Source organism: Papaver somniferum, unplaced genomic scaffold, assembly GCF_003573695.1.
Source record: "Papaver somniferum cultivar HN1 unplaced genomic scaffold, ASM357369v1 unplaced-scaffold_18, whole genome shotgun sequence".
In the NCBI taxonomy this organism is placed as follows: domain Eukaryota; kingdom Viridiplantae; phylum Streptophyta; class Magnoliopsida; order Ranunculales; family Papaveraceae; genus Papaver; species Papaver somniferum.
The window spans coordinates 9,124,231-9,151,863 of NW_020627707.1; the positions used below are offsets into that span (position 1 = coordinate 9,124,231).

Genomic DNA, 27,633 nt, shown 5'->3' on the forward strand with positions numbered 1-27,633 from the left:
CTTCAAGTACAGTTGATGAAAATCACGTTTTGCTTTGTTTTTAAGGTTTGAGTTGACGTAAACATAGGCAAGCCCATGCACAACCCACCAAGGCTACAGCTACATTCAAAACAAGCTAAACAGCAACAGAAACACCCAAATAACACTCTAAATGTTCTTGGGAGGTCTTCTCTTCCCTCGTCGCCCTAGGTCTCATAAGCTATACGGACTACGGAGGTATACTTTTTCAATATAGCTTTGCAAGGGATCAGCTTCTAAATTCTCTTCATGGGTTGGTGTTGACGTATTAAAAACCTGTTCCTTCAGACATAATATCTCATGATCACATTTGTCAACCAAACGTTGGCAACCTTCACAATCATCAGTTTGTTCTGTACGGTGTCTAAGAAGCACTTTCTCCAAACGCATCTGTTCATACACGAAACTTTCGAGATAGTCTTCAAGAATGTTGGACATTCGGTGAAGAGAAGCATTCAAGAACCGCACTAAGCTAGTACTATCAGTTGTTAGCGTTTACGAATCACATTGTTCAAATGCGCCTGTTCACAAATGAAATTTTCGATATAGTCTTCAAAGATGTTAGCTATTCGGCGAAGAGCAGCATTCAGGAGCCTGGTGGCATCATGGGTACACCTGTGCCACTGCCTCGTTCTGCCATTGCTATCACATTGGCAGAATAAAATCCAAGTCTAATTCGTGATGTACTCTAACATAAGCCAGAGATTAGCTCGAGTGTTAAGCTGAGGGATCTCTAAATAGAAACCGAAGTATAATTAGAACTCGTTTTCCTTTCTCTTTAAATATACACCGGGAGTTTCTTATTTTTGTCTATAACTTTTCATAGCAACATAAATATTGCAGTCGACAGCAACATTAGAATCACACTGCACTTCAGAGAAAGAAGATTGAACAGGCCATTATTATGCCGAGGATAATATTTACATGGGTTACTCCTCTAGGAGAAACGGAACCTTCTGTCAGAACTAAGTTGAACGGTGAGGTGGATAGTTCTTCGGATGAAGCTCAATTTGTCGTAGAGATTCAAGTATTAAGATCAACACAGTATTGATCTCATGTTTAAAAAAGTAGTAAGATTATGGCAGTTCAACAAGAGGAAGAATCGATAATATCGAAACTGTTTCCGGTTAGGTTTCATGATATATTACCAAGGAGAGATGTGTTTGGTAATTGCAATTTTATGCCCGTCTTATCGAGCATCTATGATTACGTTGGAGATATGTTATTAGATAATATGTGTGTCTGTCAAGTCAACCTTAGTTGACTTGACCTATCTCTATGAGGGTAAGTGTGTGGGCTACGTGTATGCCTGTAAGAACATAGTTATTGGTTGTATTAATAGTCAATGATAGTTTCTGTAATAATTATCTTTTTCAATAATATTCAGGTCATTGGTTTCTCATAGTATCATTGGGAACGATCCTATCATAAATTTTTCATAAATTTTTTTCTGCAAATAATCTTTCTTACACAACTTTTTCAAGCAGATTAAAGAATTCTTCATACCTTTTTACAATAATCTTTTGGATTCTTTACAAATTCAGATCCAAATCTGATTTCTTCTAGGTCAGAACTTTATTTCAAGATTCAATTCTGGTTTCTTGGTCGACATCAATTTCAGATCTAGATTGTTAATGTCCGTAATTGTTTATCAAAGAAGAAGAAATATGGCTTCCGCTGGTACATCTCAAGATGGTAATCCTCTGAATTTCACTTTACCATTCTCAAATATATCAAACTTTGTTTCATTAAAATTAGATTCCACAAATTTTCTTCTATGGCGAGACCAATTTGAGTCAATTTTAGTTTCCACCGATTTATATGGCTATGTTACTGGTACTGAAAGAGAACCCTCTAAGTATAATACTACTGATGGAATTTCTGTTTTAAATCCAAAGATGGGTATATTGGAAGAAAGTTGATTCTTTTGTTATGAGTTGTTTGAAAGCAACCTTAACTCCATCGGTTTCTGGAGATGTATTGGGTTTATCAACTGCAAAAGAAATTTGGTCTTTTCTTGAAGTTAGCTTTAGAAATCAGTTCTTAGCAAGAAAAAGTATGCTAAGAAATCAATTGTATAGCTTTAAGAAAGGAAATCTCATTGTATTGCTTTATCAGCAAAATTTGAAGACTATAGCTGATTCATTGGCAGCTATTGGTGAAAGAGTTAGTGAATCAGATTTAGTGATGCATGTATTGAATGGCCTAGGGAGAGAATATGACAATTTTGTGATTTCTTCACCAAATAGAGAAGTCCCTTTTACCTTTGCAGAGTTAAAACCCAGATTACTTAATCATGAGCAATGGCTTATTGATCAAACTAATGATACTAATATGTCATTTGATGCTCAGAATCCTAGTGGTTTCTATTCCAGAAATATGCATTCTCGTAATGGGAATGGAAATTTTAATAACAAAAATGGGAATGGTAATGGAAATAAAAACAAAAGTTCAGGTAATGGCAGTTATAACAACAAGAACTCAGGAAATGGAAATTTTAATAACAAGAACTCAGGCAATGGTAGGTCTAATACCTCTTATGAAGGTGGCTCTGCTACTGGTAATGGAAGGAGAGATTATTCTCAAGTTGAGTGCCAAATTTTTAGGAAGAAGGGACATTTTGCTATTAGGTGTCACTTCAGATATTATCCTCCGCCATATACTTCTGGTTCAACTTCAGGAAATGGTTCAGCTAATTTGGCACAACAATCTGCTTTTACATCTGTGAATGAAGACATGGGTTATTCTGGTGCTTTCAACAGTTCTGGTGCTTCTACTTCAACTGCTCCACAGTGGCTTGCTGATTCTGGTGCAACTGCACATATGACTGGTGATGAGAGCTTACTTCAACATACTTCTGGCTACAAGGGCAAGGACCATGTACAAGTGGGAAATGGTAAGTCTCTTGCTATTACTTCTACTGGAATCTCTAGTATTAAAACACCTAAAACTAGCTTTAGGTTGAATACTATCTTATTGGTTCCTGAGATAAAGCATAATTTACTATCTATAACTAGATTTACAAGGGGTAATCACTGCTACTTCAAACTCACTCCAACTACATATGAAATAAGAGATCTTTATACACATGCTTTGCTTGCTCAAGGCACTGTAGTTAATAATCTTTATCCTATTCATCATTCTATTTTTCCATCTAATTCTAGTCTTGCTTTATTTGCTGCTATTTCTGCTCCTTCAAATGTTTGGCATAGTAGGTTAAGTCATCCATCAGATAACATTGTTCAAAAATTACACTCCTCAAAACATATTATTTTAACTACCACTCATTCCACTGCTTTGTGTGATCCATGTCAGCTTGCTAAAAGCAAAAAGTTGCCTTTTCAATTGTCCAATTCTCATGAAAATAAACCCTTGTCTTTGATACATTGTGATGTTTGGGGTCCTACAATTCCTTCTTTAAATGGTTTAGATACTACAAGTAGATTCAATTGGATTTATCCAATGGAACTCAAGTCAGATGCTTCCAAATGTTTTAATCATTTCAAAACTCATACTGAAAATCAGTTTTCTACAAAAATTGTTTCTTTCAAGTGGATGGTGCTGCAGAGTTAGTTAAAGGTCCATTCAAAACTATTCTTGCACAGAGTGGTATTACTGTTAGGATTTCTTGTCCTAAAACCCCTGAGCAGAATGATCTAGCTGAACGAAAGCATAGACACATTACTGAAATGGGTAATACTCTTATGTTTAATGCTTTTTTTCCAAAAGAAATGTGGTATGATGCTTTTTTAACTGCCACATATCTAATTAACAGAACTCCCACAAAAATTCTGCATTACAAATCTCCCTTTGAAGTTTTGTTTGGGTCTCCTCCTGATTATTCTTTTCTAAATTTTTTTGGCGTTGTTTGTTATCCTCATTTAGTTCATCTTAGAACAGATAAACTTTCTCCAAAGTCTATAAAATGTGTTTTTCTTGGTTACAGTTCTTTGCATAAGAGTTACAAGTGTTATAATCCTGTAACTAGAAAAACATACATTTCTAGAAATGTAATTTTTGATGAATCCAGTTTTATTTTTCTAGTTTTTCACCTTCTACTTCCTCTCATGCTTTACAACCAATTCCAATTTCTTCTGCCACAGAAAATCTTGTTTCTAATCCTTCTTTACCAATTCAAGCTTCATCTAGTTCTGATATTGTTCCTTCATCTACTACTATGGTCACTAAAGCTCAAAAAGGAATATCTAAACCTAAATTATTTCCAGATCATGTTGCACATGTCTCTGTCAAATATCATATTTCATATACTTTTGTTTCTTTGTTAACTACAGTTTCTGAGTCAAAAACTTTTAAGCAAGCAATGAGTGTTCCTGACTGGCAGGTCTCAATGAAAGATGAGTATGTAGCTCTAAGAAATAATGATACTTGGGATTATGTGGCTCCTGAACCTCATATGAATATCCTAGGATCTAAATGGGTATATAAAGTAAATCAAAAATCAGATGGGACTATTGATAGGCTTAAATCTAGATTAGTTGCAAAGGGTTATGATCAGCAGGATGGCATTGATTACAATGAGACTTTTAGTCCAGTTGTGAAGTCAACTACAGTAAGAGTAGTTCTTTGTATTTCTATTACATATAATTGGTCAATAAGACAGTTGTATGTAAGTAATGCCTTTCTTCATGGCTACTTAGATGAAGATGTCTACATGTCACAACCTCAAGGTTTTATTAATCCTGATTCTCCACCTAATTATGTTTGTCATCTTAAGAAGAGTCTCTATGGTTTGAAACAAGCTCCTAGAGATTGGTTTCACAGATTTAGTACTTTTCTTCTCAATTATGGTTTTAAGAAGGCAATCTCTGATAAATCAATGTTTGTATTTTCTTCTTCACATGGGATGATAGTCTTGTCATCTACATATTTTGCTGACTGGAAGTTCTTCAATGCTGATTGACACACTTGTTATTTCTTTGAAGAAGGAATTTTCCATGAAAGAACTTGGTGATTTGAGTTATTTTTTAGGAATTGAGGCAGTTAGAGGTTCTGGTTCTATTGCTCTGACACAAATGAAATATACTTTAGAATTGCTATCAAAAGCTAACATGCTTGATAGTAAACCATGTGATACTTCTGTAACAAAAGGAGCAAGAGTCTCAGTACATGATGGTGTCAAATTACAGGATGCTGCTGGATATAGAACTCTTGTAGGGAGTTTGCAATATTGACTATTACTAGGCCAGATATCTGCTTTGGTGTAAATTATGTGTCTCAATTCATGCATTCACCTACAGATGTGCATTTACAGTTGGTTAAAAGGTACAATTGGCTTAAGAATCACTTTGAGAAAGGGCAGTTTAATTTATTTGAAAGCATACACAGACTCAGATTGGGCAGGATGCCCAAATACTAGAAGATCAACTTTTGGATATGCTGTGTTTTTGGGTTCTAATTTGGTGTCTTGGTCTTCAAAAAAACAGCCTACTGTTTCCAAATCTTCAGCTGAGGCTGAATACAAATGTTTATCTGTTGCTTCTGCAGAGTTAAAATGGCTCTTTGATCTCTTGTCAGAACAACATATTACTGTTTCAACACCAACATTGCTTCTCTGTGATAATACTAGTGCTTTAGCTTTGTTTTCTAATCCTGTTTTTCATGCAAGGACCAAACATATAAAGATTCAATATCACACTGTGAGGGAGCTTGTGGAGAAAGGGTTTTTAAAGCTTCAACATATTTCTTCTGAAGATCAAATAGCAGATATTTTTACAAAAGGGCTTTGTTTTCCTGTCTTTTCAAAGTTGTTGAAGTCTTTAATGGATACAAGTTTACAGTTTCCTGCAACAAGTGATTCTTCTATTTCTGGTGTTTCTACATAGTGTGATGCTGCTGTCCTTATATAACTGTGATGCCTTTTCTACATAGCGTGATAAAAGTCAACTGCTTCTACAACAAGTGATGCTTATAGTGGTGTTTCTACATAGTCAACTGCTTTTGCAACTACTTCATCAAAAGCTACTTTGTAGTTTATCTTCTCAGTATGACTGGTTTTGTCTGCTACTTTTAGTTTTTTTTTTTGCTCTGTTTTCTTTTGTTCAAACTGTTCTAGTTATCCCTTAACAGTTTGAGAGGGTGTATTAGATAATGTGTATGTCTGTCAAGTCAACCTTAGTTGACTTGACCTATCTCTATGAGTGTAAGTGTGTGGGCTTACACACACAGTTATTGGCTGTATTAATAGCCAATGATAGTTTCTGTAATAATTATCTTCAATAATATTCAAGTCATTGGTTTCTCATATGTTTCCTTCTAACTTTACTCCGGAAAGTTTTATAGAAAAATTAAAAGATGATCTACTGATCAAGATATACAACGACATCCTTCCACCACAAGTTGATACCGCAAAGTACCACTACTTTGTGGTCATACCCATACAAGTGGTCAGAATAGCAGAAGAGGTTCATGCAGATGGAGAAGTATGTCTTTTGCAAAATTGAGAGTTTGTTCAAAAGATGATTGATTCAAGATCACCAACATCTTATTCTTCGTCATTTGTCGCAAAATATTCAACAGTGGCGACAGTGAAGAACACAAGGCTGGTTGTTCAATATGCTTGAAAGAATTCGAAAATGGGATTTACATCAGTGAGTTGGCATGCTCCCATGTCTTTCACATGGGATGCATCGTTAATTGGTTCGCAAGAGATACCAATTGTCCTCTCTGTCGATCTCGGGAAGGCCTATCAGAAAATAATTCATGAAATAATACCATATCAGTAGGATTTAAATATCTGAAACCATAGCGCAAAACATTTATCATTGGAGTATTTGCAGCATGTTGCATGTCGCGAATGCAAATTTCTCTAAAAACTTAATTATTTTTAAATTTGTGAATCTTTGCAGTGAAGTGAAGTCCACTTATTTTTATGGGCTTCAACAAATGGGTTGTGAATTTTTGAAGTAGGTTGTGAATTCAATTGAACTGATAAGGGGTATTGTTGTTTGTACATATAAAATACTTTTAGGCACAAAACATGGTTGATTTGATGATTATGATATGAAAGTCAGAACACGAAGTAAAAATTAATACAAAGATACAACAATTTAACATAGTTCAGCGATGTTATGTCTACATCCACGGATGAACATCAGGAGAGATATTTTACTGATATGCAAGTAACTTAGTTAGAAGCAAGGCGTATTGAAATTTCTGGAACCTTTTTTGGGTTAGAGAAGTGAACATGGACTAGAGGGCTTGACTAGCGAATTTTGTGATGAAATATGAGCACTCGACCAAAAAAAAAAAGGAGGCCAGAGAAGCCACCAGAGGCCAAAGGTAAAACAGCCGAGTGCAATAATTGCGCCTATGTACAATTCTCGGTTATGTCAGTGGAGCGTACCCAACGCTCCTATGAATACATGTTTATATGGAAAAGAATTAAGTAGAAGTAGACGACATGAGAAATAAAAGAGTTAATCCCAATAACAAGTGGAAATGAAAGAGGAAAAGACATGGTGGTTATGGAGTTACCAATTTGATTGGGGTGTACCATTTCAAAGTTGAAGGACGTTTAGATTCATGAACAACCAACATTAGCCTGCAAATCGGGAGAGTTGAGGAAAGAGAGTGTCTGCAAATCTTGCGACGACTCAATGACTTTGATTTCATCCCAGATCTTGGTTTTTACGTTTTCCTTATCAATTCAAGTGAATTTCTGGGTTGACTTCAATATATTGTTTGAGTTTTAATGATTGGAGTTCTTTAATTCAAGTGGTTAATCATGGATTCATGTCCTGAAACCACTTTTTTTGATCGAAAAAAATGAAGAATGCACAAATTCTGTAGCTGAAAATAATTCAGAGAAAATTCCATCTATAGTTCTGCTTGATGGTCTATTTAATGAGGGTCTAAATCCATGGAGTTTTTCATTGACTGGAAGACTCGATTTACAAGAGATTAAGTTTGTAGATGCTTCTGTTATTTTGCGACAACAATGGAAATTAACATGAAATTGCAAACTAATTCCTTTGGGAAGAGGTTTTTTCACAATTAAGTTGGATAATGAAGTAGATCGTCAGTATATCAAATCCAGGGATTGGAAGGTGATTAATCAAACCTTAAAACTCAGAAAATGGATTTCTAATTTTCGTTCTGCAAACCAAAGAATCTCGAAAGCATCAGTGTGGTTTCGTCTTCCTGGTTTAGGTTTAAAATTTTGGAAAGAAATTTTTTTATTCACAATTTACAGTGAATTGGGTACTCCTATCAAAGTTGATAAAGCTACTCTAAAGTGTGATGTGGGTTATTATGCTAACATTCTGGTTGAAATCGACTTTGCTCATTCAGTTCCTAGTAAGGTTTGGATTGGTACCAAGTAGGTGGTTTTTTTCAGGACGTATTAATTCCAAATCGCCCTCAATTCTGCACTACCTGTCGTGTGGTTGGACATTTTATTACAGATTGTAGAGTGGAAAAGAATAAAGCACAATCAAGGAATTATACCCGAAGAAGATTCAGTAGTTAATTGTATTCATGAGGTAACACTCCTCCATCCTGTTAATGAAGATTTTGCTCTAGCAAAAGGAAGGTTTGGCCCTCTTGATCTGGATGTAGGTGAAATAGAAATGAATAACTCTGAAAATTTAGAATCTGATATTTTGAAAGTTTCAAAAGTTTTGAAAATTGTTGAAGATAATAATGCAATTCACATCACGGTCAAATTTGTGGATGGTTCTTCTGGATAGGTTACATCAGAGACCACTCCCATTACTTCATGGTCCAAGATAGTGGAGAAGGAAATGGTGATCACCTCAGCTAGTTCCTATGGGTATAAAAGTACAACTCCTGTTAAGGTGAGTAAGCAAGCTCTTACTAATGCAAAGTATAACTTTAGGAAAATCGAGGTAAAGGGGGTACTAATAACCCTCCTTCTAAGCAATGAAAATATTATTTTGGAACATAAGAGGCCTAAGAAGAATTAGGGCTCAAAATAAACTAAGGTCTCTAATAAATCAATTTAGTCATTCTTTAATATGGGTAGCTGAATCAAAAGTTCATTGTACTGCTTCTTTTCGAAATAAGTTAAATTCACCTAGGATGCAAAGTATGGTAATACACAATTCTGTTTCAAATAATAAAGGTAATATTTGGTTATTTTGGAATAAAAATATTGCAACTCCAACAGTGGTTTCAATGTCAAGCCAAATGATAACACTTAGTGTTGGAGATGTTTTAGTTTTTGGAGTACATGCTCATGTCAAAACAGTGCAGTATGGTCTGAAATGGAGTTAATTAATGACTTGAAGAAACCTTGGATATCTTTGGGTGATTTTAATGCAGTTACTTCACAGGAGGAAAAAGTTGGCGGTAAGGCTCCTAATAGAATATAAATTTTAGATTTCACAAGCTGCTTAAATAACCGTGAGTTAATTCAAGCTCCAAAAAATGGTTTACAACATTCATGGTCAAATTGTCAGCATGGGAATGGTATAATTCTTTGTTGACAAAGTTATCTTTAATCAACAATGGTTGCATTTACATGAAGATTGGGGTTATGAGGTCGGATTAAGGGTAGCTTCAGATCATGCTCTATTACTAGGTGGATGTGTCAGTATTCCTAAACCAAAAAATGTACCTACTAGACTTCAAAAAATGTGGATTTTTCACCCTTTTGTTCTTCAGACTGTGGATGATAGTTGGAGTAACGAAGTGATTGGAGATCCAGCTTTTATATTTATGAATAAATTAAAGAATCTAAAAAAGTCTTAAATAATTAGAACTGGAATATTTTTGGAAATGTCAAAGTTAAGTTCAAGGAGGCTGGGGAAAAGGTTATTACTGCAATGTCAATATCTGATTCTAATCCCTTTGATAAAGAAGCACTTAACAATCTTGTAGAGGCTCAAAATGAATTTGCTAACAGAGAAACTCAAAAAAGCACTCTACTAAAACAAAAATCAATAATAAAATGGGTAAAGGAGGGATCAACAAATACTAATTTTTTTCATGCAAATTTAAAAATTAGAAGTGCAAGAAATTCAATCAGTGAACTAGAAGAAAGCAGTGGAAATATCATCTCAGACCAAACACAAATTGCAGATATTTTGGTTAAACATTTTGAAGAAAAGTTCAACTTTAAGAATGTCACTATAAACCACAGTCTGCTAGATGTCATCCCTACAGTCATAACTACTAAAGATCAATCTATGTCAGATGCAGTTCCTGACAATACAAAGATTAAAAGCATTGTCTTTGATATTGATCCTGACAGCTCACTTGGTCCTGGTTATTCTGGAATTTTCTATAGAACTTGTTGGGACATCATAAAATATGATCTAGTGGTTGGAATTCAATTATGTTGGAGGAGGAAACTCATTCCTAAAGGAATGAATTCTAATTTCTTATTTCTGCTACCCAAAGTTCAAGGAGAAAAAAAAAGTAAACCAGTTTAGACCAATTGGATTAAGCAATGTGCTATTCAAGATATGCACCAAGATTATTACTTCAAGGATAAGTAATTTAATGACCAAATTGGTATCTCCATAACAGGTGGCTTACATTAAGGGAAGAAATATTCATGAGCAACTCTTATTGGCATCAGAACTAGTAAATGAGATGAAAAAGAAAAGAAGAGGGGGAAAATGTGGGTCTCAAATTGGACATCTCTCAACCCTATGACTCTATGAGTTGGGAGTTCCTTTTTGCAGTTTTGGAAAAATATGATTTCTCATCTTCATGGTGTGATTGGTTGTTGATCTTATTTCAATCAGCTAGAATATCTGTCTTATTAAATGGGGGTCCTTGTGGTTTCTTCTCAGTTACAAGGGGTTTGAGGCAGGGAGACCCACTGTCTACAAATTTATTTGTTCTCATGGAATATGTATTGAGTAGAAACTTGTCTCACTTGGTGAACAATAAAACAATAACTCCATTGGTGGTCACAAAAGGAATATATCCAACTCACTTATTCTTTTCAGATGATGTATTCATCTTTTGTAATGGCTCTAGAGAAGTTTAGACAATCTTTTTCAATTACTTGATGAGTATCAAGCCACCTCTGGTTAAGACATCAACAAGATTAAAATCAAGTATTTTGTGGATGGAGTTACTGAAGCTAGGAAACATGAAATTGCAAGAATGGTTAACATGGAGCTATATCAAAATTTCCAGACAAATATCTAGGAGTAATTTTGGCACCTGGAAGAGTTACTGCAGCAATGGTCTGGCCTATGGTTGAAATGATTCAAGACAAGTTGGCTACATGGAAAGGGAAGTTATTGTCTTTTCATGATAGACTAGTATTGGTCAAGTCAGTTCTGTGCACTCTATCCAAAAAAATGTCTTATTTTTCAATAATCCATATTTCTAGCAATCAAATACTACTCCTCCTCCCCAAATAGATATATAATTTATTAAAAATATATAGGATCGGTCTTCTCTATAAAGGACCAAAACTGTCTTGCTTACGTATAATTGGGAAATGCATTAACATAAATATGGCAGTAAGTAGAGGTAATACAAAAGTGTGTAAACTATAAAACACATTAAAGTAGATTGGCCCACACTAGCACTTCCTCGTAATAACTCGACCAAGAGTGATCCTATTACAAGAATAACATCAGGTACGCCCACCACTCTACAATATGGTTGTCTACAAGTGGCCTGCATCTTTTATAAAAGTGTGTGAAAAAATAATAAGAAACTTCCTACGGTCAGGTGATAGTGAGGTAAGGAAATTTAAAACCATTTCTTGGAAAAGAGTCTGTACTTCGTATAAAGAAGGAGGACTTGGTATAAGGAGACTGGAGGTGATCAATAAATTACTACTCATGAAAATGATGTGGAAAATCCTAAATTCTAAAGAGGAGTGGACACTTTTTTTCCTAAGCAAGTACAAAGACAAGAATAGGCAGTTTAATACCAGATGTAAAATGTCCTCAATTTGGCCAGGACTGAAATGGGCTTGGAATTCTTTAAAAGATGTTGTTATATGGTGTATAGGAGATGGTACAAATATCTATGTGCGGTTTGACACATGGATTGGGGATACTCCATCGATTAATCAGATTGTCTTGATTAATCAGTAATGCAGCATTACCTGAAGTTGGTGGGGGAGAAGACTTAATGGTATGGAGCGGAACTTAAATGGTCTCTTTTCTACATTTTCCGCAGTGGAAATAATAAGAAAAAAGGAACCTGAATTACAATGGCCATCTCACATATGGATAAATTTCTTACATCCTATCATTGCAGGTAATATTTGGAAGATAAATCAAAAAGTCTATGTTAATGATGATGTAATGAGAGACATGGGTTTTGAAATGGTGTCTAGATGTTGTATCTGTGTGGCAGATCAAGATAGTATGGATCATACCCTTTGGCATTGTAATTTCAGTGAAGAAATTTTGGGATTGGCTTTGTCAGGTATTTAAATTTCCTAAACCTAGATCTTTTGGTGATATCTGTAAGTCAGCTCAGAACTGCGTCCCTTTAGTAAAACAAGTATGGATGACAACATCATGTGTAACTATGAAAGAATTATGTTTTCAAAAGAACATAAAACTGGTTGACAATATTGAACCTAAGATCAACAGTTTTAAGCATATAATTCTTCAAATATGAAGGAGGGCACAAAATCCAAGGTACCAGATGGGGGAAAAATTATGATGGCATTATAAAAATTTTTTAGGCTGGGTACCAGAAATACTAAATATAGCTGCATCAAAGAAATATTTTGGACTCAGCCAGAAAATTGTTGTATCCTCTTTTGTTGTGATGGGGCATCATTTGGTAATCCTGGAGATGCAGGATTTGGTATTTGTGCCAGAGGTAATTTATGTCAGGTTGTGGGTACAATGTCTAGAGGTATTGGAGTAGCTACAAACTACATGGATGAGATTTTGCAGTTCTGAGTGCTTTAGAATGGGCTATAATCTTGTGATCAAGAAAAGCAATTGAGGACAGATCATATGGAGCTATTACAATGTCATGTAACTTACTGGAAACAAAGATCCAGAATTCAATGGCTATAATCAGGAGATCTCAACACAACCTTCTTTCACACTAAAACAACCATTTATCGAGCCTGCAACAATATACAACAACTTCAAGATTCACAAAATATTTAGATTAATAAGAAAGAAGATGTGGTTAAACTCATTCTTAACCATTTCTCTGAACAATATACGGCTCAACCTACGGTCATAACTGAAGAGCTTTTCACAGATATCAATCCCAGATTATCTCCAAGACAAATGGACGTGCTAACTAAAGAAGTAACCGCGGAGGAAATCAAACAAGCCTTATTCTCCATAAACTCCGAGAGTGCTCCGGGTCCAGATTGTTACACCAGTAAGTTTTTCAAAGTTTTCTGGGAAACAACTCATCCCCAATTGATTGCTATGGTTCAAAGTGTTTTCAAATATCTTAATATGCATCCACTCATGAATCACACAAACTTGACACTGATTCCTAAAGTGGATCACCCATCAAAACCATGTCAATTCATACCCGTAGGGCTATGCAACGTCACCTACAAAATTATTGAAAAAATCCTAGTTAATCGAATTAGACCCTTACTCCCCTTTCTAATAAGCCCTTATAAAAGTTCCTTCATACTGCAAAGATCAATTCATGATAACATAACAATCGCTGGAGAGCCGTTTCATCATATAAAAACCTCAAGATTCACCAAGGACCCTAAAATAACACTCAAACTGGATATCCAAAAAGCCTATGACAGCTTAGATTGGGGATTCATCAAGACTGCTTTCACCAAGCTGGGATCTCCAAAAATATTTATAGATTACATTATGTTATGTGTCACAACTGTTACATACTCAATCAAAATAAATGGCACACCACATGGATATATCAGTCCAACTATATATAGGAATTAGACAGGCGGGGCCACTATCTTCATACATATTTATAATATGTGCGGAGATATTGTCTACGAATTTGGGAAACCTTCAAAATCAGAAGTTGGTTCAAGGTATCAGCATATCAAAAAAAGCACCGCCCATTATTCATTTAATATATGATGATGATCTCCTGATCACCTATAAAGCCTCTGCTCAGAGTAATCTCCACCTCAAGAATCTGCTTCACTCTTATGGCACTTCAGTGGGAAGGTAATTAATACATCCAAATCAGTAATCATTCATCACCCAAGACTGGATCCGATCATAGTTAGTCATATTCAGCAATTCTTCGATATGCCGGCAACATCAAAACCTCCAATATATCTAGGAGTCCAGTTCAAGCAAGGAAGAGCATCTAACCATACTGTTAGAGCATAGCTCGGTCGACCTCGCATGTGTTGCTATATCAAGCATGTTTTTCAATGTTAGTGATCAAAACTATGAGTCTTGATTTCTAGTATATTATAGCTAAGTCTCGGACTAGGATAAAAAAGTGTAGTTGAGCTCAAGGACTTCATGGCGATTCATCATACAACAACGAAGATCTACTCAAGGAACCGTGGAACTTCATCAACAAAAAGGTATGTGGAGACTTGAACTTATCTATCACTCAAAATTCTATCTATTCTATCTCCTACTTCTTATGAGACAAACAATCGTATGCTATATAGACTGGATCATACACATGGAACTTCAATACTAAAGTTGTTGACAATTCAACCTCAGAGGTGGCATTAGCATGAGTTTGATCTTTCGGTGTTGACAAACCAACTTCAGGAATGTTGACATTAGCATATGTTTGATCTTCCGGAGAACCTTGCATTTTGTTCTCAACTATTTGTTCCACATTCAACTCTTCATTGGGGTTGCTTGGAGTAGGTGTACATCCCAAGATAACATAATCTTCATGGCTGGCTTCTCTCTGCAAAGGGAAAGCTTTCCGGTAAATATCATGCAACATGAACTCAAGCTTTGAAGCGTCAACCGGTTCGCCCTCTTGCTTCATTGTGTTGAATTCACTCCATTTGGCAGATATTGTACTCCTCAAATCATCGTATTTAATCTTCCAATCTTCTCCCCCCAATACTGAGTCCTCTTCTTCTTTTTCTTCTTACTCTTCTTCTTTCTCTTCTTCCGATTCGGAATTGTCATCTAAACAAAAAGCATCATCATTTGCTTCCTGTTGAATCCTTCTTGAAATACGATTAAGGATTTGTCTTTCTTCGTGTGTGATCTCGTCTTTGAAATCAACATGGAACTGGTACAAATCAAATAAATGTAAAAAAGCAACTACATATTAGATATTACCAAAAAAAAAATGTCGTAGTTCTTTCTCTATTAGATACACAGGGAGAACTACATATTGATATGCTAATAACTACATATCAATATGTATCACCACAAATTGATATGCTAATATGTAGTAGCATATTGATATGCTAATAACTACTACATATTGATATGTTAATAACTACATATCAATATGTCGAACTACATGTACTTATCAATATATATTTTTATTATGACAAAATATGTACGGCAAGTTTACCTGATACTCAGAAAGATCAATATCCTTTAGGAACTCAGCACATATCTTTGTATGATTCCACCTAGCCACTCTTGGCACATACATTCCTGCAGGTTCTGTCACTATATCCTCGGGCGCCACCAAATGGGTATGCTCTGCAAACCATGGCTGAAAAATATTGATATGCAGTATTAGATATACTATCAAAATGTAGAAAACACATAAAAAAAAACATTTTGAAGTAGAATAAACAAATAAATAGATTCTTACCAACAAATAAATAGCACAACCATTTGTGCGTTCTACGGATTCCACGTTTTCATTCAGCTCTTTCTCTAAATGAGAATGGATGAGGTCAGGCATGAAATATTCTTAGCCTTCTCAAGATCAAGAACAAAACCAATATATTTTTCAGTCAAAGCGTTTGCATCACTTGTAGCGAAAAATAATGAAGTGCACATATACAGGAAGATAAGCCTAACAAGATCTTCGGCATCTTCCTCGTCTTCCTCGTCTTCTTCAGAATCTTCATTTGATTGATCACCCACGCTTTGCAGAGACTCTTCATCATACTTCTTTTTTTTTTCAGATTAATTGGTGTTCGTTTAAGGATTTTCAAGATTGCCTTCACAATCATTGGCCTAGTCACTTTATCACCAGCTTTCATATCAGCAGGAAAAGTCCTTTTGAAAAATTCTGTTTCACGCCATCAACTTTTTTTATTGACTTGTGTAAGCCTATAATAAAGATATTCCCTATTTGGAATTCTCGGCATCCCATAAATAAGTGTCATTTCTTCTGGTGTGGATACCAGCTCATTCGGTTGGCTATGCCTTTTAAAGACAAATCTAAGCTTGTTTGGATCTTGACCCCTAACGTAATAGCGTAACATTTTCGTCATTGCATCTTCAATCTTCAACCAATGTTCCAACTCAAATCTTGTGTACCAGACATTAGGAACAGGTTACCGAATGATGCTTCAGAAATCATCTTCAGCTGCAACTCACTCAACTCAAGGTTTTCAGTGGACTTCGCAATAGCCTTCTTAGTGGTCCTAATAGTCTTCGCAAGCCCCCACAAGCCCCTGAAACCGCCACGGTATAAACTTCGTGGTTTTCCATCTCCTTTCTTACGCTTATTAGCACCTACACAATAACAAGAACCAAAAACTATTACAGTACATATCAATATGGTATATCAAATATGTAGTTACATCATCAATATGTAGTTGTAATATCTACCCAAGTCTTGAAACTACATATTATTAACAGTACATACGAGAATATAAGTATCTACCTCTACATATTTATATGTAATATGTTATGAGAGTATAAGTATTTACCTCTACATATTGATATATAATATGTTATGAGAGTATAAGTATTTACCTCTACATATTGATATGTAATAGTAGATACCACTACGTATTATTTTAACTACATATTGATTTGTAATAGTACGTATGGAATATGTATCTGCTTTGATACAGTAAAAATGTAAAAACACTTAATACCAAAAACAAGCACAACAATGCATCATTACATACTCATAAACATATGTTATTAAGGATACATATTATCCATACGCTTTGTTCTTATATGTAGTTGTACTACATACCTTCTACATTTGCTTTCCCCCCTTTTGCTTTTGATGAAGGAGTATCAGCTCTCAGGGAAAGTGCTTTCTTCCCCTTCTCTTCCCCTACACCATATCAAATATGTAGTTAATGTATCTACCATGAACATGAAACAACTACATATCAGATACCACAACATACTGGTAATTTTATAACTACATATGAACCACAATTTACGGGGTCGAGGAGGCAGCGCCCCCTCGTTATTAAGAATTATCTTCACTTTTAACATTACAAACCTTCTTTCAGGAGCGCTTTTGCTTTCCCCCTTTTTGTTTTTCCCTTTTCTTTTGGAGAAGGAGTAGCAGCTCTCAGGACAAGTGCTTTGTTCCCCTTTGCTGGTGTTGAAGGAGTGGCAGCCTTTGTCGATGTTTTTCCTTTTGCTTTAGTAGTTGCCGCTGCTGTTTTTGTTTTGTTTTTTGCTTCAGGAGCAGCAGCTGCTTTCTTTCCTTTGGTTTTTGCTGTTTTTGTAAACCAAAAGTTTTGTACACATTACATATTACAGGCAGATAATAATATGTAGCACACATATCAATTTGAGATGCTATCATTACATATCAATAAGTACAAATTGCAGACAACATATTGATATGTACTACAGATATAAATTGACACACTTTAATATGTATTAGTTAAGCAGCACTACATTTCAAAATGTACTACACATATCATTTTTTGAGATGATATCATTACATATTAAATAACAGCACTACATTTCAATATGTAATGTGTACTACATATAACTTGTCACTATGAAGTAAAAATTGAAGACAACATATTGATATGTAGTACACATATCAATTGACATATTAGATTTTAGTATGTATTAGTCAAACAGCACTGCATTTCAATATGTAACAGTACATATTTCAGGTTTTGGAAATATTGCATGTCAATATAAAGTACAAGTTAGGCTTTTGAATTGATTTACCTTCTTTCTGAGGAACCTTAGTCATACTTCTTGTTGTGGGAGATTTAGCAGGGGAGGGTTCTGTTGGTGAATCATCAGAAGATTTCCTTCTTATTTTCACTGGTGAAGAAGATTTAGCAGCAGGTGAGGATTCTGTTGGTGAATCATCTGAAGATTTCCTTCTTCTTTTCGCTGGTGAAGGAGATTTAGCAGCAGGTGAGGATTCTGTTGGTGAATCTTCGACAGTTTTCCTTCTTCTTTTCGCTGGTGAAGGGATTTAACAGCAGGCGAGGATTCTGTTGGTGAATCTTCGTCGGATTTCCTTTTTCTTTTCGCTGGTGTAGGAGACACTTCAGTAATTTCTTCTGTAATCGTCCTCTTAATTTTCCTACTTGTACCCATTTCTTATTCAATTGAATTAGGTCAGGAACTGAAATAGGAGATGAAACTGATCAATTTTGATTTGAAAATGACCTAGATTTTGAGATGAAACCGAGATGAATTGGATTAGGTCTGCTGTAGGATTGAAAACTGTTTTTAAAGGGTAACCTAGTACTTGAACTTCTTTTAAACTTTTTTGGACCAGCCACTAAATGATTTTTCCCACTGGATAAACAGGAAATCCCTCATTTAATAAAGTGATAACGTTATAAACATCCCTATTATCCATGGTTCCGTCACAAATACCCTTTTCCATTTTATAAATATCCTCGGGAAATCATTTTTACTTTTAATACCATTGCTACCCTTTTAATCTAATAACGTTTCCATGGAAATCATCGTTTTATAATTTTAGATCCACAAAATCGTCTTCCTTTCCTCCTCTTTCAGCCACCATCACCATCACGACCTCTCTCCCACCACCACCACCTCCGCCATCACCACCACCTCCGCCACGGTATCAACAAATTGACACTAACAAAACCATTTCATACTTATTTTTGGTTCATTTGAGTGAGAGAGATTTTCAGAGATGATTTGAAACTTCGAGAGATATCTTCTTCCGAGATCAATCAAATCTTCGAAATCGAACTGGATAGTCACCATCAACAGTTGATCTTCTTCTAATTTCAAGTTTATTTCGGTGTCAATTGAAGATCCATAAGATCGATACACAGATTTAGGTTTTCGATTTCGTTTACTGGTAAGTATTGATTTGTTGTATGTTTGTTTTGTTTGAATCTTAACAACTAATGTTAATAATTGTAAACGATTTGATGGTAGACAATTTAGATTTTTTCAATATCAAATCTAAATTTAGAGATTTTTTCAATATCAAATTTAGAGAGATCTAGATTCGATTTTTGGGTTTTGTTTAAGTAATTTGTGAGATTGAGATTCATTAGGTTTTGGTTTTGTTGTAATTTCAGGAGCAATCATCATCATGTAAAAGATAAGGAGAAATTGGAGATTTTTATCGTTGATGCTGTTGGTGGATGCCGGTAAATGGGTGGTGGTGCACAGTAATATGGGATGTTTGGTTTTGGATGAGCTTACAAATTTGCCGTTATTCAGCTTGGTCTTTTTTGTCAATTGGATGAAAAAAGTTATTTGGTTGTTTAGGAAGTGTATATGCTTTGCAGAAAATATTGATGCGGGTGTTCCATAAATGCAGGGGAGTATATTTTGTGCTTGGATGACAGCTTGTGGGACGAACAGGGTATGTACCCATCTTTCTAGCTTTTCATTTCATTTTCTGCCTCTCGAATGTCACTTAATTTGCGCAAATGAAGCATTAACTTGCTGATGTGTTGTTAATACAAGGTGTGAGCTAGAAAAATGTCTAAAAATATTACTTGAACACCGAATTTTATACATGTGACAGATATGTATAGTTACAGAACTTTTTGCTTTTGTGGTGGAGATCAATGATTTTGAAGTTTAATTTAGTTATGGAATTGCTGTTTCAAATAATGAACAAGTAATAATAAAATCGCAGTGGCTACATGCGGCATTAGTTCCACTCAAATGATGCATGAGCATTACGCCTTTGCTAAGAATAAATTAATTATGAAGGAAAAGCTGTAATTGAAATTGTTTATTGACATGTCCGGATTAATTAGTCATTGATTGACTACTGCAAATTCATTTTGTTCGAGTGCTAGAAGAATTAGTTATGGTGCTTGTGCAAACTATAGGCCCGTTTCTTGCAGTGAATACAGACTAACAGAGACCATTTCTTGCGGTGAATACATGAATTACACGGGTGTTCTATGGATCCTTTTGTTTCTTTTTTCTTTTTTTTGGTTCACAAACAATTTTCATGGTGTTCTGTGTATATAAAGTCCACTAAGGTGGGAACACGATATTAATTGCTACATAATATGCTTTTGATGGTATTTAGATGTTGGTTTGAATGGAGTGCATGTTTTGATAGTTGTACAGTAGTGTTTTATTCGGTGTGCCCGACCTAATGGTATTTGAAAATTACAGTTTATGTCAGACGTTACACTGTTGGTAGTTTGGCAGTAAAGAATTGATACGGAACTTTTTGTCAAACATTAAACTTGTTACATTTTCCTACTGTTCTTGTTTGCTAATGTTAATCATTATCTTTTTGTGCGGGTGAATGGCTTGAAGCTCTTTAGCATTTTGAGAATAAAGTTGTATGGACAACCACATAGTAGAAGAAGACAGACACATGCATATCAATTTTTTGAATCACTATGAGACGTTTTGTGGAGTTGTGAGAGAAGAGTCTGGCTGGGTTCATTTTGTGGAGTTGTGAGAGAAGAGTCTGGCTGGGACTATTTCGGAAGGCATGACCAGGATTGATGCTGTTCATTTTGTAGAGTTGTGAGAGAAGAGTCTGGCTACAGTTGTTATGAAGATATAGATACTGGAGTTGTGGCCGCAGTTGGTTTTCCGCGGGTTCAAATGGCCGGGTGATGGAGCTATGCAGGGAGTCTCAGTGGCGGTGATGTTTTTCTACAACAACAGTGGATATTATTCAGTGTCGAAGCTGGGTTCCACTGGTGGAGCTAACTGGTGCCTGCATTTAAGGTATACCTTTAGTGGGAAATTATCTTTATGTATACATCTTTGAGTAATCACGACGAATCTGTGGTGCAATGGTAGCATAACTGACTATATGTCAGAAGATGTGTGTTCGACTCACACTAGGTTCACTTTTTTGAGTACAATTTTATTTTTTGGAGACGACTTGTGATAGTTTCCTCCATATATGAAGACAACTTGCGCTAGTTGCTTTCACTTTTGAAGACAACTTTGTGCTAGTTGCCTTCACTTTTGAAGACAACTTGAGCTAGTTGCCTTAGATTCGGAGACAACTTGATTTAGTTGGTTTCATTTTGTTTTGCAACTTATTCTTGTACACAATTTATTGGAAACAACTTGAGCTAGTTGCCTCCACTGTTGGAGACAACTTAAGCTAGTTGCCTCCGGTATGGACACTATTTATTGGAGACAACTTGAGATATGGACACAACTTCTGCTGGTTGACTCCACATGGTAGTGGTGGTGGTCGGCGGCGGCGGTGGTGGTTGACGGCGGTGGTGGTTAGCGGCGGCAGTGTGATTGGTGGCGGTGGTGGTGGACATTGGTGGTGTTGGTTAGCGGCGGCGGTGGTTGGCGGTGGTGGACAGTTGTAGTGGTTGGCAGCGGTGGTGGTTGGTAGTTGGCGGTGGTGGTCGGCGACGGTGGTGGTTGTGGTGGTTGGTGGTGGTGGTTGTTAGTGGTGGTTGGTGGTGGTAGGCGGCGGTGGTAGGCGGCGGTGGACAGTGGTGGTGGCGGTGGACAGTGGTATGGACAACCACATAGTAGAAGAAGACAGACACATGCATATCAATTTTTTGAATCACTATGAGACGTTTTGTGGAGTTGTGAGAGAAGAGTCTGGCTGGGTTCATTTTGTGGAGTTGTGAGAGAAGAGTCTGGCTGGGACTATTTCGGAAGGCATGACCAGGATTGATGCTGTTCATTTTGTAGAGTTGTGAGAGAAGAGTCTGGCTACAGTTGTTATGAAGATATAGATACTGGAGTTGTGGCCGCAGTTGGTTTTCCGCGGGTTCAAATGGCCGGGTGATGGAGCTATGCAGGGAGTCTCAGTGGCGGTGATGTTTTTCTACAACAACAGTGGATATTATTCAGTGTCGAAGCTGGGTTCCACTGGTGGAGCTAACTGGTGCCTGCATTTAAGGTATACCTTTAGTGGGAAATTATCTTTATGTATACATCTTTGAGTAATCACGACGAATCTGTGGTGCAATGGTAGCATAACTGACTATATGTCAGAAGATGTGTGTTCGACTCACACTAGGTTCACTTTTTTGAGTACAATTTTATTTTTTGGAGACGACTTGTGATAGTTTCCTCCATATATGAAGACAACTTGCGCTAGTTGCTTTCACTTTTGAAGACAACTTTGTGCTAGTTGCCTTCACTTTTGAAGACAACTTGAGCTAGTTGCCTTAGATTCGGAGACAACTTGATTTAGTTGGTTTCATTTTGTTTTGCAACTTATTCTTGTACACAATTTATTGGAAACAACTTGAGCTAGTTGCCTCCACTGTTGGAGACAACTTAAGCTAGTTGCCTCCGGTATGGACACTATTTATTGGAGACAACTTGAGATATGGACACAACTTCTGCTGGTTGACTCCACATGGTAGTGGTGGTGGTCGGCGGCGGCGGTGGTGGTTGACGGCGGTGGTGGTTAGCGGCGGCAGTGTGATTGGTGGCGGTGGTGGTGGACATTGGTGGTGTTGGTTAGCGGCGGCGGTGGTTGGCGGTGGTGGACAGTTGTAGTGGTTGGCAGCGGTGGTGGTTGGTAGTTGGCGGTGGTGGTCGGCGACGGTGGTGGTTGTGGTGGTTGGTGGTGGTGGTTGTTAGTGGTGGTTGGTGGTGGTAGGCGGCGGTGGTAGGCGGCGGTGGACAGTGGTGGTGGTGGTTGGCGATGGACAATGGTGGCGGGTAGTAGAGGTAGTTTTTTTCCTTTTTGAATAATGTTAGCCTTTTTTGTATATACACTATATAAAAGAGGGTATTTTAGTAATGTGTTAAGCTTAGGGGTATTTATAAAGTTCAAAAGGGTATATTTACAAGGGACCTAATAATAGGGGTATATAGATAATGTTTCCTTTAATAAATCTCTTTTTTAAGAACAAGAGGTGATACGATTCTAAAATATTTGTTATTCTTAGTGTTATGATATGTAAACACAAAATGGACTTTAGTATAATATTTTGTTGGTGGGTCAAATTTTGTTACTCAACTGGTCCATTTTCAATGCTAAAAATTTGGATACTTCAAGAATATTGGAGGAGTTAGATATGGTGATCGTATTTTCTGTTCTCTTTTCAGCATTACAATAGTTTTCCAAGATATCTTGATAGAGGTGCTAAGTATTGGAGACTTTTTAGTGGATTCTTTAATGTGGAAATGATATGGTTGTTAATCACTTTGACAATGCTGATGACAATATTTTTTTTAAATTTTATGATTCACGATTCGACTCTCATGATTCACTTTAAAATTTCCCAAAACGATTCGAACCTAGTTACAAATTGAATTTATTGTGAATCTTACGATTCACCTTTTGGTTCGTGCAATTCACACCGATTCATAAGTCAGAAGTGTTTAAATTTGTATTTTTCAAGTGATTTTTATTAAAAATAAATTGATTGAGACATTTTCACTCACGCGAGAGCATAAAATTCGAGCTCAAGAGCCACGTCCACCTAAGTAAGTGTTCAACCACTAATACGGATGCTACATTGTGTTATTTATTCTTCATTATTCATATCTATAATACTAATAACATATATTTAAACTTATTAATCTATAATTTTAATATGTATATGTATATTTAGAGATTTACCATGAATCTTCGATTCACGATTCAACATATGACTAGATTCTTAAAAATGAAAAATGATTTGTGATGCGATTCACGATTTTATTACCTTGGATGACGTCATCTTTTTTTCTTGAAATTATAAGGAGGAACTTCATAAATGCTTTCCATCTTGAAATGTTTTGAATACATTGCAGGTCTGAAGATTTGTACCTCCAAACATAGACTCATTCCCATAATCAATTGTCCAAATTTGTCAAATTGGGCTATTGAACTTGGTCGCACGACTGATACCATTCCTTTCATGTATCTTGGAATGCCTCTTGTTGCTAAATCAAAATGCAAAGGTGATTTGGGATCCTATTCTGGTAAAGTTTGATAACAAACTGTCACAATTGAGTAAATGTTCTGGTACGCTTACAATGCTTAAGTGCAAACTTTTTCCACCGCCTATGTATAACTTATCGCTTTTTAAAGACTCTGCTTCTATTATTTGTCAACTTTTTTTTTTGAAGGTTGGCAGAAAGAAAGAGCAACCAACAAAATGAAAAAAGAAAAAACCTACAAGGATAAAGAAGACTCATCTAAGAGATGATTAATACAAGAAGGAGGGGTAGATAACCATTAAATAGACATATGGTTTGAAACAACAAACACTGCTAAGGAGTGAGCCACTACATTAGCATCCTTTTTGATAAAACTGAAATCAATGGAACTAAAGAAAGTAGGATTATCGTTGATTCTGGAGTAGTTGTTGACACGCTATGGTAAAGTGGAATGTTTGAACTTTAAATCATTTATCACAGAGAGAGAGAGTCACCTTCAAGGATTATGTGCTTAAAGCCACAACTGGTAGCAAGTTCAACAGTAATAAGAGCAACATGAGCCTGGGATACAATTGGGGAACTGAACTCCAACTCATGAGTCTTGCAACCTTTATATCCAGCTCTACTATCTCGAGCAATTGCTGCACAAGCATATCCCTGGGTCCATCGGCACCATCAAAGTTAATTTTAATCTTGGAAACAGGTGGTGGAGACCAAATAGGGTGTTGAGACTCTAAAATATCTTGTAGTATGGATATTAATCTCTTCTTGCGAAGTTATATCCATGTTGTACCAATAAAGAACATTTTAAAGCACCAGCTGAATATCAATCGTTCTTTTATTGAATAAGATATCATTCCTAGTTTTCTAGATAATCCATAGGAGGAAAGAACCCATCTTTAGTCTATTATAAATCCACCTTTCTTTCATCCAGTTTTTCAATATAGCTTCCAACTATCATATTTAAATTCTCACCAGTTTTAGACATAATGGAGAAGAAAAAATTAGGCTTGAGTAACATGACAATAAAGAAACAGATGGTCAGTAGTTTCTTAGGCTTGATAACATGAATTGCAATTAGGATTAACACTTTTAATGATCTTCATCAATCTGCTACCTAAAACCTGACCCATATTTAGAATTCTCCATAAGAATAAATGAATATTTGGAGGAAGTACTTTTATCTTCCAGAACTTTTTCCACAATAGAGTATCTTTATTACTAGTGAGGAGGAAGGTGATCTATCACTTAGAGTTTTTAAAAAAGATTTAGTTGGGAAAATACCATTCAGATGGTGAATCCACAATAACTTATTAGGCACTAGATCCAATTGCTCATTTAGGATATAGATATCCATGATTTTACTGACTTCATTTGGAGGAAAGTGTTGATGAAGTTTATTTTCATCCTACCTACTAGGATTCTTCAAAATAAGATCACTAACTCTTGACAAGTTGCAGTTACTGTAAGTTAACATTCATCATCGAAGTCTTATTTTGCAACGTCGGAACCCAAGGTCATTTTCAATATCAATCTTTTACCCATTCCCAACAACCCAACAACATCCATCTTTCATGTCAGTTCTACAACTTAACATTGCATTCCAGGTGGAAGAGCTACTTATACAGTTTCTTCACAGTCAAAAAAGTTTTGTTATGCAGGTACTTAGCTCTCATAATATGAACCCAGAGATAATCATCATTAATCAGAAACTTTCATATAACCTTGGTAATTATGTCCCTGTTTAGATGTTGGAGAGATCTGATGCCCGAACTACCCATATCCTTAAACTTCTCAAACTGGTTCCAATTAATGAGATGTAATTTCCTAGTCTCTTGAGCATGTCCCCACCAGAAGTTGCGCATGGTTCTAGTGAGAGACTGCAGAGTCTTCTTCGGGATGAGGGAGGTGGCCATAAAGTATGAAGGTATAGTGTACCAAGCACATGCTAAATTAAAATTCTTCTGCCGGCATGCGAGAGATGATTTCTTTTCCACCCTGCCATCTTTGTATCGAATTTGTCAGTTAGAAAGTCATAAGAAGCATTATGATATGCTAGTTTAAGTAAGAAATGTCTGAGATACTTATCAGTAATACTCAATTGTTGAACTCCCAACATATTTGAGATCTCCAGTATTCTATTAGGTTTAACACCCTTGCTGAAATGAGTAGCTATTTTTGCATATTTGTAGCTTGACCAGACCAAACAACATAAGTATTAAAAATATGTTGTAAAGTATTTATAGTCTTGTATTCTTAAGTCCCAAATAGTAGAAGGTCATCAGCGAACATCAAGTGAGAAACAATAGAGGCATTCCTACAAATTTTATAACCATTATAAAGAGCATTTTGTTCCATTGTACCCATCAACCAAGAAAGGCCCTGAGAGCATAAGATAAATAAATATGGAGACAAGGGACATCCTTGTCTCAAACCTTTCTCGCGTTAAAAAAATATTTTGCTTGACCATTCACTAAAACATAAAAGAAAGAAGTTAAAACACACTTCATAATAAACTCATGGGACTTACCAACAATGCCAAAGGATCTAAGGTAGTGACTAAGGAACCTCCAACTCACATTATCGTAAACTTTAATGACATCAATATTTAGAGCAAAAGATCCAACAATAGAAGTAGAATTAGACATCGAATTGAGAGTTTCCTTGGCAAGAATAATATTATCAATAATCAATCTACCTGGAATGAATGCAGATTGGACAGTGTTTACGAGGCTATTTAGATATAAGTTGAACTTTGAGATGGGATTTTTGTTAGCACTTTATAAAGGGCATTTGTAAGAGATATGGGTCTACAATTAGAAGGTATATAAGGGTTTTTAATTTTAGGAACAAGAATTATGTTTGTATGGTTGAAACCTGGTGGGAGGGAGGCCGAGGATAAGCATTCTAAATACAAATACTTATCAAGTTTTGTGATACCCTTTTATTTCTTTTATTATAGCATGATTTTACTAATTCTCTGGAGTATGGTTGCACCAGCTACTTGGGAACTCCATGGAGTTCATACATAAAAAAATGTAGTATATCTCAAATGCATGCCTATAGATGATGTCCACATAATTAGGCCCTCGGTTAGGGTTAATCCCACATGATGAGTGGTTAAACACTTTCTACTTGTAGGCATGAGAATGATAATTTCTTCTCTTAAATCATCATTTCTCGCCAAACACATTATATTATAATGTTAATGCATTCAATAAGGCAATTCTCAGAGAAGTGTAGCCTAGTTTTTCCCACTCGGAAGAAGTCTCATTTGTATTTCTATATCATATTTTTATCAAAATATAGAAGAAAGTTACTATATGTTTTGTCCTAATAATTAATGCACTTGTTATAATTTTTGGTCAGACACTTATACTTGTATGAGCTAGTAGAGTATTATCACCCTCATGTAATCCTTTACATTAAATTTTGTTTGAGTATCCTTAAAAATTTCCGTTTTTGGCGGGCATGCTGGTCCAGAATAATGAAGTTGATGAAAACTAATGAATCT

General features: G+C 35.9%; 1 long non-coding RNA gene across 1 annotated transcript; it reads left to right on the top strand.

The window, feature by feature from the left end:
* Positions 1–18,736: 18,736 nt before the first annotated feature.
* Positions 18,737–21,300, top strand: LOC113338133. The gene is made up of 3 exons (XR_003354631.1): positions 18,737–19,122; positions 19,349–19,638; positions 20,559–21,300. It is a non-coding gene; the product is annotated as an uncharacterized LOC113338133 (long non-coding RNA).
* Positions 21,301–27,633: the final 6,333 nt, after the last annotated feature.